The sequence below is a fragment of the Papio anubis genome, chromosome 8 (genome assembly GCF_008728515.1).
Source record: "Papio anubis isolate 15944 chromosome 8, Panubis1.0, whole genome shotgun sequence".
NCBI lineage: Eukaryota > Metazoa > Chordata > Mammalia > Primates > Cercopithecidae > Papio > Papio anubis.
In genome coordinates, this window is record NC_044983.1 from 65,026,886 (window position 1) to 65,041,989 (window position 15,104).

Sequence of the window (15,104 nt, forward strand, 5' to 3'; positions counted from 1 at the left end):
TATCAGGAGACGGAAGTGTTTTAAAAATTTAAACAGAGTTGGGAATAAGAGAATTCAGTAGGAGGGGCATGGGAGGTGGTGTGCTATTTTAAGTAGGGTCACCATGGACATCCTTTCTGATGGGGTGACATTTGAGAAGACACTGGAACGGCGGAAGCACCCAGATACCTGGAAGAAATGGGTTCAGAAAGAAAAAGAGCAAAGGCAGGAGCTTCATTTGTTTGAGGAAGAGGACAAAGCCAGTGTACGTAGAGGACAGCAGGAGATGATATTTGAAATTCATTTTAATTTTAAGATAAATATCTGTTGGCACATTTGTAGTAAGGGGTGGTGTGATCTGTCCACCCCAGCTGCTGTGTGCTGACAAGATCCAAAAGACCAAGCGCTGAGGCAGGTAAACCACTTAGGAGAACGTAATGCAATGATCCAGGAGAAAGATGGTGGTGGCAGCCCCCAAAGTGAAAGTAGTGGAGATGGAGAGGTGTGGTCAGATTTGGGATATAATCTGATACATTTTCTAATGAATTAGATTTAGGCGTGGATGAAAAAGCACTGTCAAGGATGACTCCAAGTTTTTAGCCCATGCAACTGGAAGAATAAAATTGCCAGCTGTAATTTTACACTTTTCTTCCTTTATTAAGAAAGGACATTGCAATGCAAGTAAGCGTTTGCTGTAGTGACAAAGGACAACCTGCAATTTGTTCTAATTTATAAAATAAAGGAACATTTTAAAACATTAGTTTTCTTGACCATTAAATAGAAAAATAGGTCAGGTGTGGTGGTTCATGCCTGTAATCCCAGCACTTTGGGAGGATCACTTGATCCCAGGAGTTCAAAACCAGCCTGGGCAACAAAGTGAGACCCTGTCTCTAAAAAAAAAATTTTCTTAATTAGCCAGGTACCATGGCATGTGACTGTAGTCCCAGCTACTCAGGAAGCTGAGGCAGGAGGAGCCCTTGAACTCAGCAGTTCAAGGCTACAGTGAGCTATGATCACACCATTGCCCTACAGCCTGGATGACAGAGTGAGACCTTGTCTCAAAATAATCATCATCATAATAACAAAATACATGTAACATACTTCAGAATAGTTGTAACTCAGTACATAACATCACATTTAGAGTTTCTGTCAGTTCTTTATTTGGAGTCTTCAAGAATAAATCAGAGCCAGGTGTAGTGGTGCAACCTGTAGTCCCAACTACTTGGGAGGCTGAGACAGGAAAATCACTTGAGTTTCAGAGCTGAAGGCCAAGCTGGGCAAGATAGGGATACCCATCTCTAAAAGAAAAACATCAAATATTTAAACAAAATTTTAAAAATAATAAATGAGCTTCCTGTGTTCCTCAAATGAAAGCCTACCTTAGGCTATTGCTTTAACTGGAAACTACTTTGGAGAACACATAGCCCCCACTTTGTAAAGATGTATATTCAGACATGAGCTATGACTGAGGTGACCATATAATTCATCATCCACACTATTTTTGGGTGTGAAAGGGGTATTTTTGGGTGTGAAAGGGGTGTTATAATTATTGTTGCTGTAATAATGGGCATGTATAGGACTGCCCTAGGCTTTCTAGTTGTGGAGCGTCTTGGCAACAGACATAGCCACCAGCTCTGTGTAGTCAGCATGATCTGCTGCAGAAGCCTGAGGGATGTGACAAAAGCAGACCTGATTCGAGCTGGGTTTACAGCACAAGATGGTCTAATTTAATGGCAGGACATGATGGTAAGAGTTTCTAGGCAAAGGCTATGAAGATGGTATGGTTCTACGAGAACCATACAGTCTCTGGTGGCATAGTACAGGGTCGAGTATGAAGAATGGAAACAGAGATTATCAGAGTCTGGTCAAGAAAGCTAAGATTTTGGATAAGGCTGTCATCCAAGTAACAGTCACTAGAGTGGAAATCTAGCCCCAGTCACCAGCCCTCAGTCCCACGAGGAGCCCTCATATGACGTAAGACAACTAGCCTATCCCAAACTTTACCATGTTGTTGGGGGTAGTAAGATTCTTAGTATTCTCCTTGCCTTGCCTAAATGAGCTTTGAGAAGGCTGCAGCAGCCTCAATAAGGAATAACGTCTGAAGGGGATGTGCAATCTACATCATTTTATACAAGTAGAGGCAAGACCTGGGATAAATTCTATAAAATTCTTAAACATTTCAAAGGTTACCATCACAAGGCAGTTAAAATGTATATTAGGAAATATTTTCAAACACATATAAAAGAGAGAAAATAAACACCAGTGTACTTACCAATCAGCTTTGCCAAACCCAAATATTTTGCAACATTTGTTTCAAATATTGTTTTTAAGAAGCAAAATATTATAGAATGCAGCTAAGTTTCCTCCCCCAATCCCATCTCATTTATCTTCCTTCCTCCCCAGATGTAACCACTATTCTGAATTCACTGTTTCTCATTCACATGCACACTTTTTATGTTTTTGCTAAATATGTATGTATATATTCAAAAACATTATTATGCTTTAAAACTCAGTTTAAATAGTGTCATAATGCTTACAGTATGCTGCCATTTTTCTTATCACATTAGATTTATTTTTCAGATATATCTATTTTGATGCATGTAGCCAATTTATTATTTCAGTGGTTTTCATTTCATTATATTAAGCATACCACTATATATGGTACACACACAGATAAATAGATAATATAGACAGAAAAAAAGACAGGTGAATAGACAGAAGATAGATAGATAGATAGATAGATAGATAGATAGATAGATAGATAGATAGATAGACTATTCTTCCATTAATGGATATTTAGGTTATTTCCAATTATTGGCTATTACATATCTCACCAACAGTGGTTGAGAATTTTAATTGTTTCACATGCTTGCCAACTCCTGAATTTTCACTTTTTTTAAGTTCTGCCTATCTAATGCGTATGACATAAAACCTGATTGTTGTTCAATTTCCATTTCCCTGATACGAGCAGGATTGAGAATAAATTTCATATGTTTGTGGGCCTCTCAGGGTTCTTCTGTGAATTTCTGGTTCACATCATTCACCCACTTTTCTCCAGCTGTTTTTATATATTCCAGACCTACCCATTTTTTCTTACATGCTTTACTAATGTCCACCACTCCCTGGAATGTCTGTTCACTTTGATTTTGATGTCTTTTATTCTATGAGAGTTTTTCATTTTAATGAAAACAGATTCATCAAAATGTTCCTTTTTTGCTTATGCTTTTTGTGTCTTATTTTTTAAGCTCTTTCCTGCTTCAAGTTTAAATTTCTACCACAAGTATTGATGTTTTACTTTTTATATGTGTGTGTTCCATAAAAAATCCACTGAGCAGATCCACTGCTCAAGTTCCATAAAAAATCTACAGAAATGTTGATTGGAATTGCGTGGAATTTGTGGATTAATTTGGAAGAAAAGTGGTATCTTTACAATATCAAGGCTTTCCATCTATGCATTTGTATCTCTTTTAATCAAGTCTGAATTTGTGTTATGGCAGATTCTGCTACTTGCCTTCTCAACAAACTACTTTCTTCCTTGATAAGAAAATATAAATATGTTTCAGAGATGGCAATGTGTTCAGCTTCAGGTGATGAATACACAGTAGGCATTCAATAAATAGCAGCTACTTAATTATCATCATCCCCCTGGTCTACCATTTGGTAACCAAAGCAAAATAAAATTCTAAGCAGGGGTCAGCAAACTACAGCCCACAGTTAGTCTGATCCACTTGCAATTTTTATAAAGAAGTTTTTCTGGAACACAGCCAGGCCCATTTGTTTACATGTTGTCTATCTCTGCATTCACACTATAGCAGCAAAGTTGAATGATTGCAACAGAGACTATATATAGCCACCAGAGCCTATCTGGCCCTTTCACAGACGAAGTTGGCCAATCCCTGCCTTAGACGGTATTCTTTGCCAGATATTGGTTTGGATGGTTCTATTCCTCTATGCCAGATGCTTATTGTTCCATACTTTGCTGCAACTAAGTGTCCGTGGGGCCCAATGTTGGCTGAACGTTTCTGGAAATACTTTTAAATTCCTGAGAAATGTAATGACCATAAAAGAAAAGCTTGCTATCACCAACTCTTCCATCTATTTCCTGCCTCAAACAGACTTGATGCCTGGAACTTTGAGAGCTACTTTGCAATTATGGGGCAACTCTTATGCGGGGAGGAGCTAGAGGGCAAGCAATAAGCTAAAGATGGCAGGCAGAGCTAGCTGTATAATTTGCAAATCCCAACAAAAAATTAAAATGCAGAGCCTCACCCAAAGAGCAGAAAGATGTGTCATTAAAGGTACTAAAATATAAAGCATTTTCCTTTCTTCCATGGACTCTTTCTCAACTTGCCATAGCATTTTTTAATTTTTTTTTGAGACAAGGTCTGGCTCTATAGCCCAAGCTGGAGCACAGTAGCACTATCTCGCCTCACTGCAACCTTTGCCTCCCAGGCTCAAACCATTCTCCAACCTCAGCCTCCCAAATAGCTGGGACTACAGATGCATGCCACCACGATGGGTGAATTTTTGTATTTTTTATAGAGATCTGGTTTTGCCATGTTGCCCAGGCTGGTCTCAAACTCGTGAGCTCAAGAGATCCACCCCCCTTGGCCTTCCAAAGTGCTAAGATTATAGGCATGAGCCACTGCGTCTGGCTCCATAGTATTTTTTATTTACTACTTGACGATATTATCAGTAAAGAAAAAATAAACTTTAATTTATTAGCATGAATTTTATCGTTACAGTTTATATTGGTTAATGCCAGTATTAAATGCAAGAGCATTTGATTTATATACAGAATCACCAAAATTATGCTACTTGCATTTCTTAGCTCGTATATGCATGCGTATGTATTGCTTTCTTACCAAACACTGAGGACACTGCACAAGAAAAACTCAATTGTCTTTATTTCATGTTTTGATTCACACACATAGTCCCAAAACTCTCTACTTTCCACTTACTGATGAGTAAGGAAAGGACTGAAAGGAAAAGGTACAATGCATTTGCCCTATTTTTCCCTTTCCTTTGATGCCATCATTTTTGGTATAAATGAAATGGCCAATATAGGGAAGTGACATGAAAGTGAAAGGATATATGACTCCTTGGTTATTTATGGTCCTTAGAATGGCACTGCCTTCTTTTTATATTTGAAGCAAGTTTTGGTTTAAATGAAAAGTGTAGCCTCTCTGGAATATCATCTCCCCTATTTAGTGATAGATGTAACATGTTTAACTTGTGCTCACTTTGAGTCTCAATGAACTTCCATGCTTCCTGGGTCCACTGGAATCCATTCCTTATGAGACATCACAAAGACTATATGCAAATGGAGGGGCAAGGAATGACAGACACTCATATTGTATGTATTTCCTCTCATTACACACATGTTCCACTGTCCCATCAGAGTTCATTTACTCAACACAAGTTCAAAGATAAAATTTTCAAGGCATTCAAACAGCAACAGCAAGCTTTAAACCAAGCAAGAGACCCTTCTGAGTATGAACTCTGTATGACTTTACAGGTCACATGCCCATGAAGCCACTCTTAATGGCAGAACAAAAACGGGCAAAGCCTAGACCACCGCCGACATTGTTGAGTTGCCAGAACAAACTACCTTCAGATATTTGTTTAACTAAACAATAAACGCCCTCATTATTTAAGCCCACTTTTCTTTTTCAAACAGCTGAAACTGCTCTGTTTTTATTAGATTTCTCAACATAGAATTTGTATTGCTATTGTAAAATATAACCTTTCAAATTAATTATTTGTTGTTGTAGTATGTTAATATATTGGATTTTTGCATACAGATATTCAGATTGCTGAATTCTCTTATTAGTTCTAATAAGATCCTCTTGGCTTTAATCACAAATTTATAAATATTATATATAAACATTGACAGCATTTTTGCTATTTTTCCAATCTTTATGCCCTTTTTCTGGTTGTGCTACAACTAGTTTATATCTCCAGTACAATAATTAGTGAGCTTCCTGCTGTTGTTCCTGACTTCAATGGGAATTATTCTGTTCATCATTAAGGATGCTATTTGCTATATAGCATTTTGATAAATTCTTTTTATGAAGTAAAAGAAATTCACTGCTGTTGCTACATTGCTGAGAGTTTCTATAGTGAAAGAATATGAAGTTTTATCAGATGATTTTTCTGCATCTATTGGAATAAATGTTTTATGTCATTTAATATTTAATAAAAAGAATTACATCAATAGAGTCTATAATTTTAAGCCTCTATATATTCCTGAGCTATGCCCAATTTGACCATGATGTGTTATAATATTGTACACAAATACTGACATGCACACCCATACAAAAATATACAAATACATACATACATGTGAATATAATATGAATGTCTATTTCATAATTGTTACTAAACCATAGTTTTTGTTTCTTGTGCTGTTCTTGTCTGATATTGTTATCAGAGTTATACCAGCTTCATAAAAAGAGGTGGAAAGCATTCCCTCTTTGCTCATTCTCCTTATTCAGTATTCAGTAATTAATATATTTAACAAATACTTATTTATAACATGCTGTAAAATATATGGATTATCTATTCCTTAAATGTTGGGGAAAATGTGCCTATGAACAATCTAGGCTTTGTGTGGGTTTTTTCTTTAGCTGTTTTTTTGTTATGGTTGTTGTTACACTTTTAACTGCTGCTACAATATCTTATAATATCTTTACTGGTTTATTTTTCCTTGTTTTATTTATATTTTAGAGATAAGGTCTTGATGTGTTGCCCAAGGTAGACTCAAACTCCTGGACTCAAGAGATCCTCCCACCTCAGACTTCTGAGTAGCTAGGACTCCAGGCATGTGCCAGTAAATATTAGTAAGTTACATTTTCCTAGAAATTTTCCATTTCACTTGTTCTTAAAATTATTACATATTTTATACAATTTATTTTTTCTTAACTTCATTGCAGCAAAGTCATTAATGTTATTTATTTTTTATTGACAAAAATTTACATATTTACGGTGTACAACATGATGTTTTTGATATATATATATACTTTAGTTTTTAAATGTGTGAATAAGGTTCTTCATAACTCCATCATAACAATGTTTGTATTTCTTACAATTATAATTTTTAAATTCACATTCCTACTGGATTATAAACTTCTTTAGGCCAGGCACTAGATAAATTCTGTATATGCCTTAGAACTTAGCACATGGCAGACATTCATGTACAAATTATTGAGTGTGCAAATGTATGAATGAATGAATGAATGTCCTCTTAAAGAAAACAATATGAAGCCTTTTTTTTAATCTTCAGCTCATAAGTTGTTTTGGTACATTTTTGTCGTTCTCTTATTTACTACTTTTTATTACAATGCAGAAGCTAAAGCAAGTAATTTATGAGAACTTTGCTGCATTTAAAGGATAATTCAAACTCATTTTAGAAAATCATTTTATTACATAATGTAATATTTTATATTTTTAATAACTTGATATCCCAAAACCAAATTTCACTGCAACATGTTCAGAAAGTTTTCTTCCTTTCATGGAAATTGAACCTTTCTAACCAAGTAACAGTTGCTAAGGGATTTGGAATAGAGATTAGCACAGATTTGGGTGGCACAAGTGATCCTTTGTGCATGGTTAACAGTCTACTTTTCATTTATAAAATTAATATCCGTGTCTGTGATTCCCACTAAGACTAGTTTGAAAACAAGCTAAATATAATCCTCTTCTCTTTAATTTCCATGGGGCCAGCACCACTTGATCTTATTATGTAATGACAAAAAACTCAAGTTTTACTGGCAGAGTGCATAGCGTGCCTCTGTTCTAGTGCTAACAAGAGCCTTCAGCAATTAATTAAACTTCTATCTCTTCAAGGAGATTCACAACATACACTCAGGGGCAGGCAGTCCAAGAAATCTGAATGTAGAAACATTTTAATTTTGTTGCCTCCGAATTTTGGAAATTACTCAGATTTATTTCTTTCACAAAAAAAAAGTCTATAAGTTTGTCTTATAGGTCCACATGCTTCCCACCAATCTTCCTCACTTTAGATCCTTATCCTCTTTTCCAAGGGTAGCATTTCCACTACCCCCATTTTCACTGGCTACAGACCTATTTAACCAAGGCTCAGGTTTGGATCTAGCAGTAGGGAGAGCTACCCATCTGTGGCCACTCCAGGTCTCACAGATAAGGAAGCCAGGTCGGGGCAAGGTCACGTGGACAGCCATGAGTCCTCTCCAGGATCTCATTCCTAGGACTCAGTGAGTACCTCCAAGTGTTTTGGGGATTTCCAGGCTCATCATAAATCTCCAGATAACTCCATTTAACCAACAAGATTTTTATGTCTAGATATGCTCCTCAAAGGTGGTTTTATCACAGTCACAAAAGACAATAATGTGAGCCATGGAACTTCCTAAGGTCTACCAAGAGATGATAGAGCTATTCCAAGATGCAGAGCAGAACTAAGAACCAGCAAAACAAAAATGAATTCTTAGTTAGACGGTTGCTAATATTGCACTTGAATACATATCTGTGTGAGAGGAACAACCTTAAATATTAAAATACTAGATCTTTGCAAACTTTGTGAGTAATTCAGCAATATTTATGGAACATCTGCTGTACAGTTGGCATCCTACTAGTTCTTGGGAAGAGTACAAAAATCATGTCTCTGTGGAGTTTATAATCCACTGAGAATGGTACAATATATCCTATAATTATATTTAAAAACATAATCTTAATTACTTTGAATTCTACCACTTATCCTCATGTCAGAAGAGCAATTGTGCACATATGCTTCTATATTCTTCACAGCTCCTCGATTTCTAACTGTCTTCCAGGGGGAAAAACATGTTAATTTCTCTCAAAATAAACCATAAGCAACTGGAGTACAATAACACACAGTAATACCGGAGACCAACTCGAAGGAGAAACCCTTAAGTTGTGTAGCGTAAGGAGTAAGCCAGTGATTCTCAAACTTGGTTAAGGGCTGGCTACCTAATTTGTGGGGCCAGTGCAAAATAAAATGTAGGGCCCCTTGTTCAAACACAGGGGGGAAAAAAGTGTACTAAAGTGTGAAATTTTCTTTTCTTTCTTCCACATTCTCTCTCTTGACTAGTAACGGTGTTTTTATTTTCTATTGTCATATGGCAACTTGGCATTCTGAGTACTTTGATCTGAAGGACATTGGAAAGGCCTCATAGCCAAGGTCTCTCTGATCTTTGCCTACCTTCCTGTCTCCTGACCCTCTTCCCCCTCTGAAGGGAGCCATAGAAATCAGAATTCCTCTTCCCCATGGTGATCCATGGAAACTAGAACTCCTGTCACCCAAAGGATGTCAAAAAACCTAAAAAGGTCACCTCCTCCCTCTCCCTTCTCCCTCGAATACCCTCATTCTAGAGCGATCTTGTCCCATACCCAGGTAGAAGGAATAGAAGCAGAACAGTGGTGATCTCCTTCTTCCCTATCATAAAGGTCACGGCCCAACCCTCTATAACAAAGATTAATGAGAAAAACATAACAAATTTATTGGATCACTGTTTTATGAAACACAGGAGTCTTCAGAGTGAACACCCAAAGATACAGGGAAAACTATCCATTTTTATGCTTAGGTTTAGCAAAGAATGGACAGCCATGTAGAAATGTGACTGGACAAAAAGGTTATGATCTATATGCCAGTAGACTGTGTGGGGAAACCAGTGAGGCCTGTCCATATTCCTGTTGACTTTGTGCAGCATTTCTTCCTCCCGGTTATAGGGTAGGATGCCTCTGGAATGAGGGTCTTCATTTCTTTATGACCAGTTGTTACACAGAAAAGCAGGGGTAGGGAAGGGGGAGAGTAACATTTTTCAACTTTATGGCTGGCTTTGGAAAAAAGGCGTTCTATTTTCTATGGCCTGCCTTAGAGGAGAATGGAACCGAGAGGCAGGAGAAGGTAAAACAAAAAATTCTGCTTCTGAGGCTGCTTCCTAGGACTTGACTTCAGAGCATTGTTTTCTGAGCCCAAACAGAGGAATGCTACATAGAGAGGCCAAAAAGAATCTGAGCAGATGGGCCTTGCTGGATTTCCCCATCAGTCTATTACCATGGTATCAGATCTTTTGGTCCCATCTCTTTCTACATGGCCGTCCATTCTTCACCAAACCTAAACATAAAATTAGACAGTTTTTCCTAAGTCTTTGGGTCTTCCTTTCTGAAACTTCTCATGGCATGTAAAATTTTTATTAAATAAATTTGTTATGCTTTCCTTTTTTTTAAGCCTCTCTTTTGTTAACTGGTGACGGGTGAGGAAAGATACCACACCTTTTTGCCCCTACACTATTTGATCATGGTTTAAGAAAAGATAAAATCTCTAATTATTACCATTAATTATCTTTTTCCTTTATATTATACAATGCCAGTTTTAAAAGCAAATATAAGAGCACGTAACTCATGTGCAAAACACCAAATTACCCAATTTGCTTTTCATACCTCATGCAGGAATACACTGTGTATTTTTTTGTCACAAAAACAGTGGACATACCACACAAAACTAACTTAATTGTCTTTATTTCACTTTTCAGTTCACACACATTCTACCAACACTCTCTACCTGTGGTTTACAGATGATTAAGGAAGCTCCAAGAGGAAAAGGTACTATGCGTTGCTCTCTCTTTCCCTTTCTTTCTATGTAAGAGAAAGGCTCAGTGTAAATGAAATGGCTGATATGACGAGGGGCATAGTATAAAAGGATTCAATGGGGCTCCTTGGTCATTTGTAGTCCTTAACACATCATTGCACTTTCTGGTTTGAATAGCCTCTCTGGACTGTCATCGCTCCACTTACTCAACTGTAGATGTAACCTGCTTAACTTGTGCACACTGTGAGTGTCACTGAACTCCTACATATCCTGGGCCCAGCAGAATTCAGTGCTCCTGGGGCCATAGGTGAAGGCAATATGTGAATGATGTAAGATGGTGAAACTCCATCTCTACTAAAACTGCAAAAAAATTAGCTGGGCGTGGTGGCACGCGCCTGTAATCCCAGCCACTTGGGAGGCTGAGGCAGAGAATTGCTTGAACCTGGGAGGCAGAGGTTGCAGTGAGCTGAGATCGCACCACTGCACTCCAGCCTGGGCAACAGAGCAAGACTCGTCTCAAAAAAAAAAAAAAAAAAAGAAAGAAAGAAACATCAGACACAAACATAATGTGCATCCCCTATGCTCACAGGCAGGCTTCATTGTTCCATCAAACTTCACATGTGGCCGGTCATAATGGCTCACACCTGTAATCCTAGCCCTTTGGGACGCTGAGGTGGGTGGATCATCTGAGGTCACAAGTTCGAGACCAGCCTGGCCAACATGGTAAAACCCCCGTCTCTACTAAAAATACAAAAATTAGCTGGGCATGGCGGTAGGCATCTGTAATCCCAGCTACTCAGGAGGCTGAGTCAGGAGAATCACTTGAACTCAGGAAGCAGAGGTTACAGTGGGCCAAGATCACACCACTGCACTCCAGCCTGGGTAACAGAGCAAGACTCTGTATCAAAAAACAAATAAACAAACAAAAACTTCACATGTAAAAAACTCAGTTTCAAAAATAAAATGATTATTAACTTCAAGATAGTGACAGCAGAGCCTTAAAGTAAGTGTGGGTTCCCTCTAAGAACCAGTCCATGAAGCCAACCATGAACACTGGATTCATCTGAGGAGCTTTAAAACTATTGAGGCCTGAGACTCATCTGCATAAGTTGTGATTTAATTGTAGCCTAGGTTTGATCATCAGAAATTTTACAAACTCTCAAAAGATTCTACGTGTAAGCAAGGTTGGGAAACACTGGGGTTAGAGGAATTTAATGTTATTTTTCAAAGTGAATTAAAGAACTCAGTAATAATCAAAGAAGTGCGTATTAGGACATAAGTTACCACTTTATACCACACCATTAGAAGGATATTATCTATTTTTTCATTAAAACCGTCCAGGGTTTGTCAGCGTGTTAATAATGAGCCTTCTCAAGTTTTGCTGAAATAAAAACTGGTCCCTGTTTAGAGGACATATTAATAGTACTTACCAAACTTCTAATTAGCGTTCATTACAGCAGCATTGTTTGAGAAGGAGAAGGAAGAGGAGTGGGGAGGGGGAAGAGAGAGAGGAAGAAGTAGCAGAAAAGGGACAAGAGGAGGAGAGGGAAGGGGAGGGGAGGGGAGGAGGGAGAGGAGAGAAGGGAGGGAGGAGAGAGGAGACAACTTAAATGTCCAAAATAAGAAAATTATTAAATAAATTAGTGTATGTCTATGTAAAGATTACTATGCAGTCAGTTTTTAAGATGTAGAACTAAATATGCTGACCTAGAAAAAAAGTCCATGATATATTGTCAAGAAAAAAGTTTCAGAACTATGTAACTTATAGAGTCTTATTCTTATAAAATATATGTAAATAAATCATCCTTATACCTATGATGTGTGTGTGTGTGCGCATGCATGTGTGTGTGAGAGAGAGAGTGTGTGTGAGTGTGTGTGTGTGTAGGCTAAGAAAAAAAAATCTGGAAGGATAGCAACTAAAAAGATAACTGTTGTCAGCTATGGGTAGTGGAATTTGTATAACTTTCATTTTTTTTTCTTTGTACATTTTTATTTCATTCAATTATGTATTACAATTATGTATTAGCAAAGAATAAGACAGCAAATATAAGTGGGAATACAGCAGGAAAAGTCACTAGATTTGTATTCCAAAAACATTATTTGTATCCACACATTCGTTTTCCACAAATTATGAAAAACAAATGCTTTAGTTTATCATAAAAATAGGAATGATGGTTACAAATCTCTTCTTGGATATGAGTGAAAGTATTATGTGTTGTCTATGGGTCAAATATGAATTCTGTCTGTTACTATTATAAATATTTAGTATATATCTTCACTTTAAAATATTATAATCACATATAAAATATTACAAAACAAATCTAAAACTAATATGGGTTTCCTGATTTTGTTCTCCAACAAAATCAAAGTCATGCCTCTTAGGCAAAGGCCACCATCCAAAGAACTCAGGGTTTACACTGTAAAAAGCAGTAGGTTTGTATGTTAGGATATTTAACAGGTCTAGTCTCATTCAAGTCCTTGCTATTGTTCCCAAAGATGTCCTTATTCCTTCAGAAAAAGATAAATGGTTGCAATTGTCCCTATTAGGATGGAGAATAATCAAAAGGAAAGCACTTCCTCACTAATTCCCATCTCCATAGAAACCACTCAGCTCCCAAGCCCCTTGTCCACATCCATCAGTCAACCGGGTTTTCTGATACTAGGCAGTCAGAGCCAGAATCCTGCGTTCCTTCACATTGTGATACCTTGAAGGGTGAGTTGAGGGAACAGAAAGACTTGTGCCAAATTTTTAAAGACCTCACTGCATCAAATTTAAATCCTTCCTGGTCTTTTTCATGTTTCTAAGAAACTGTTCTTAACATAAGTTTAATAGGCCCATGTGAAATGGGCCTCTTATCAGAGTGCCCTTAATCCTGAACATCCTAAATGTCCCTTTCTGTTATTTACACTCAAATGGTGCATTGATAAGAATTTCCTCTCTTCCCTAACTTTTTTTTTTATATGGATATCCTCAGAAGAGTGAGAGCAGACTGTGGGAATATTCACCTGCTGTGTGAATACATCACTTTAATGTGGAAGTGATGGATGAGTATTATTCACTCCCCATGTCCTTTTGCTCTTATTCAGATCACAGGTTGGGGATGCTATGTTAAATAGCCAGAGTCTGACTGAAAATAATTTAACTCAGTAGCTAATTGGATTTAATAATTACACCACAGCCTTAAGTGCATCAGGTTCATTGACCTGGAAAAGAATTGTCAAACTAGAATTTGAAGAAATGGGTTGGCTTGATTGAATTTTAGAGCTAGAATTTGAGAGATCATTTAAGTCAGGATTCTAATCCTCATTTATTGGTGGAATAAGCTGGATAATTTAAAAAAAAAAAAAAAAAAAAAAAAAAAAGCTCATTCCATATCTGATGAAGCAGAATCAGCATGAATAGAACCCAAGGATTTATATGCTAATTTTTTTTATAATCAACTAAATTTGGAAACTACTTCCCTAGAATTGCCTATCACCCTCCCCACTGCCCATTTTATAGATAATAAAATTGGTTACATGGATATGTAGCTGCAAGATTGCAAGCTTAGTGCTGTAAGAGACAGATGGTAAATGAGGTACTGTGCCAGGATAAGACAATAGGGAGTGGTGAGGATAGTGGCCAAGACAGCAAAAGCTCCAGAGCCAAGGGATAGCCACATTCAGCTCAGATCAAAATGTGGCTGGAAATATGCAGGCCCAGTATCAACTGATTGCCCCACTTGTTTCAAGAGGAACTGGAAATCCATATTTTTAGGTGTAATTTTCTAATTTTCTATATACTATAAGAAAAATATAACATATTTTTGGAGTGAATCTTGGCCTCTGCCTGCGAGTTTTCCACCTCCTTATATAAAAGACTTATCTAAGATCATGCAAAGAGCGAGGAGCAACACTGAAGGAATAACTGAGGGGTTTTTTTTGGATCTGAAGGCAATTATTTCCTCTACCCTAGGCTCCCATTTCTTCAAGTGATAGCAACTTGTAGAAGATCGAGGAAGGATGATTTTTAAATTTCTCCCAATTCTGGATTCTGTGATTTTGTGCTAGTCAACATCTAGAGTTTTTATAGTGATTTTGCGTCCTTCTAAAAGGAGACTCACTTGGGGTTTAAAATGGCATAGTTCATTCTCTGGTTAAAGTCAAAGCTAATGGCTTAATGAACACATGAAACCATTTCCCTAATTATGTCCTCTGCTCCAGACCAACTATCAGAAGCCAACTGCTCTGTGTCTCTGTTTTATTATACCTGTCTTTGAAAAACAGTGAACTTTTAAAGTACATATTACTAATCTTAATACTGGGCTTCAGGAAATGCTGTTCGTGACTGTAGGCAAAAAGCTTAGGTGCACTCACTGAGCAAGTTAAAACACCCTGTACATTACCATTTCCTATTACTTGCAATGACCATTTACCGCCAGCTCTTGCCCCACCAGCCCTAGCAGCAACATTTCCTCCCATTTTTCCACTTTCCTGCGCCACAGGAAACCCAGTGGCAACAATCTATGGCTGATAAGTGCCTGAGTAACAAGGTACT

General features: G+C 37.4%; 1 long non-coding RNA gene across 1 annotated transcript in view; it reads right to left on the bottom strand.

Moving 5' to 3' along the window:
* Positions 1–1,115: 1,115 nt before the first annotated feature.
* Positions 1,116–15,104, bottom strand: part of LOC110743961 — a 131,156-nt gene continuing 117,167 nt past the window's right edge. Inside the window, exon 6 of the long non-coding RNA XR_002523844.2 lies at positions 1,116–1,277. This is a non-coding gene — a long non-coding RNA (uncharacterized LOC110743961). The remainder of the gene's footprint in view (positions 1,278–15,104) is intronic.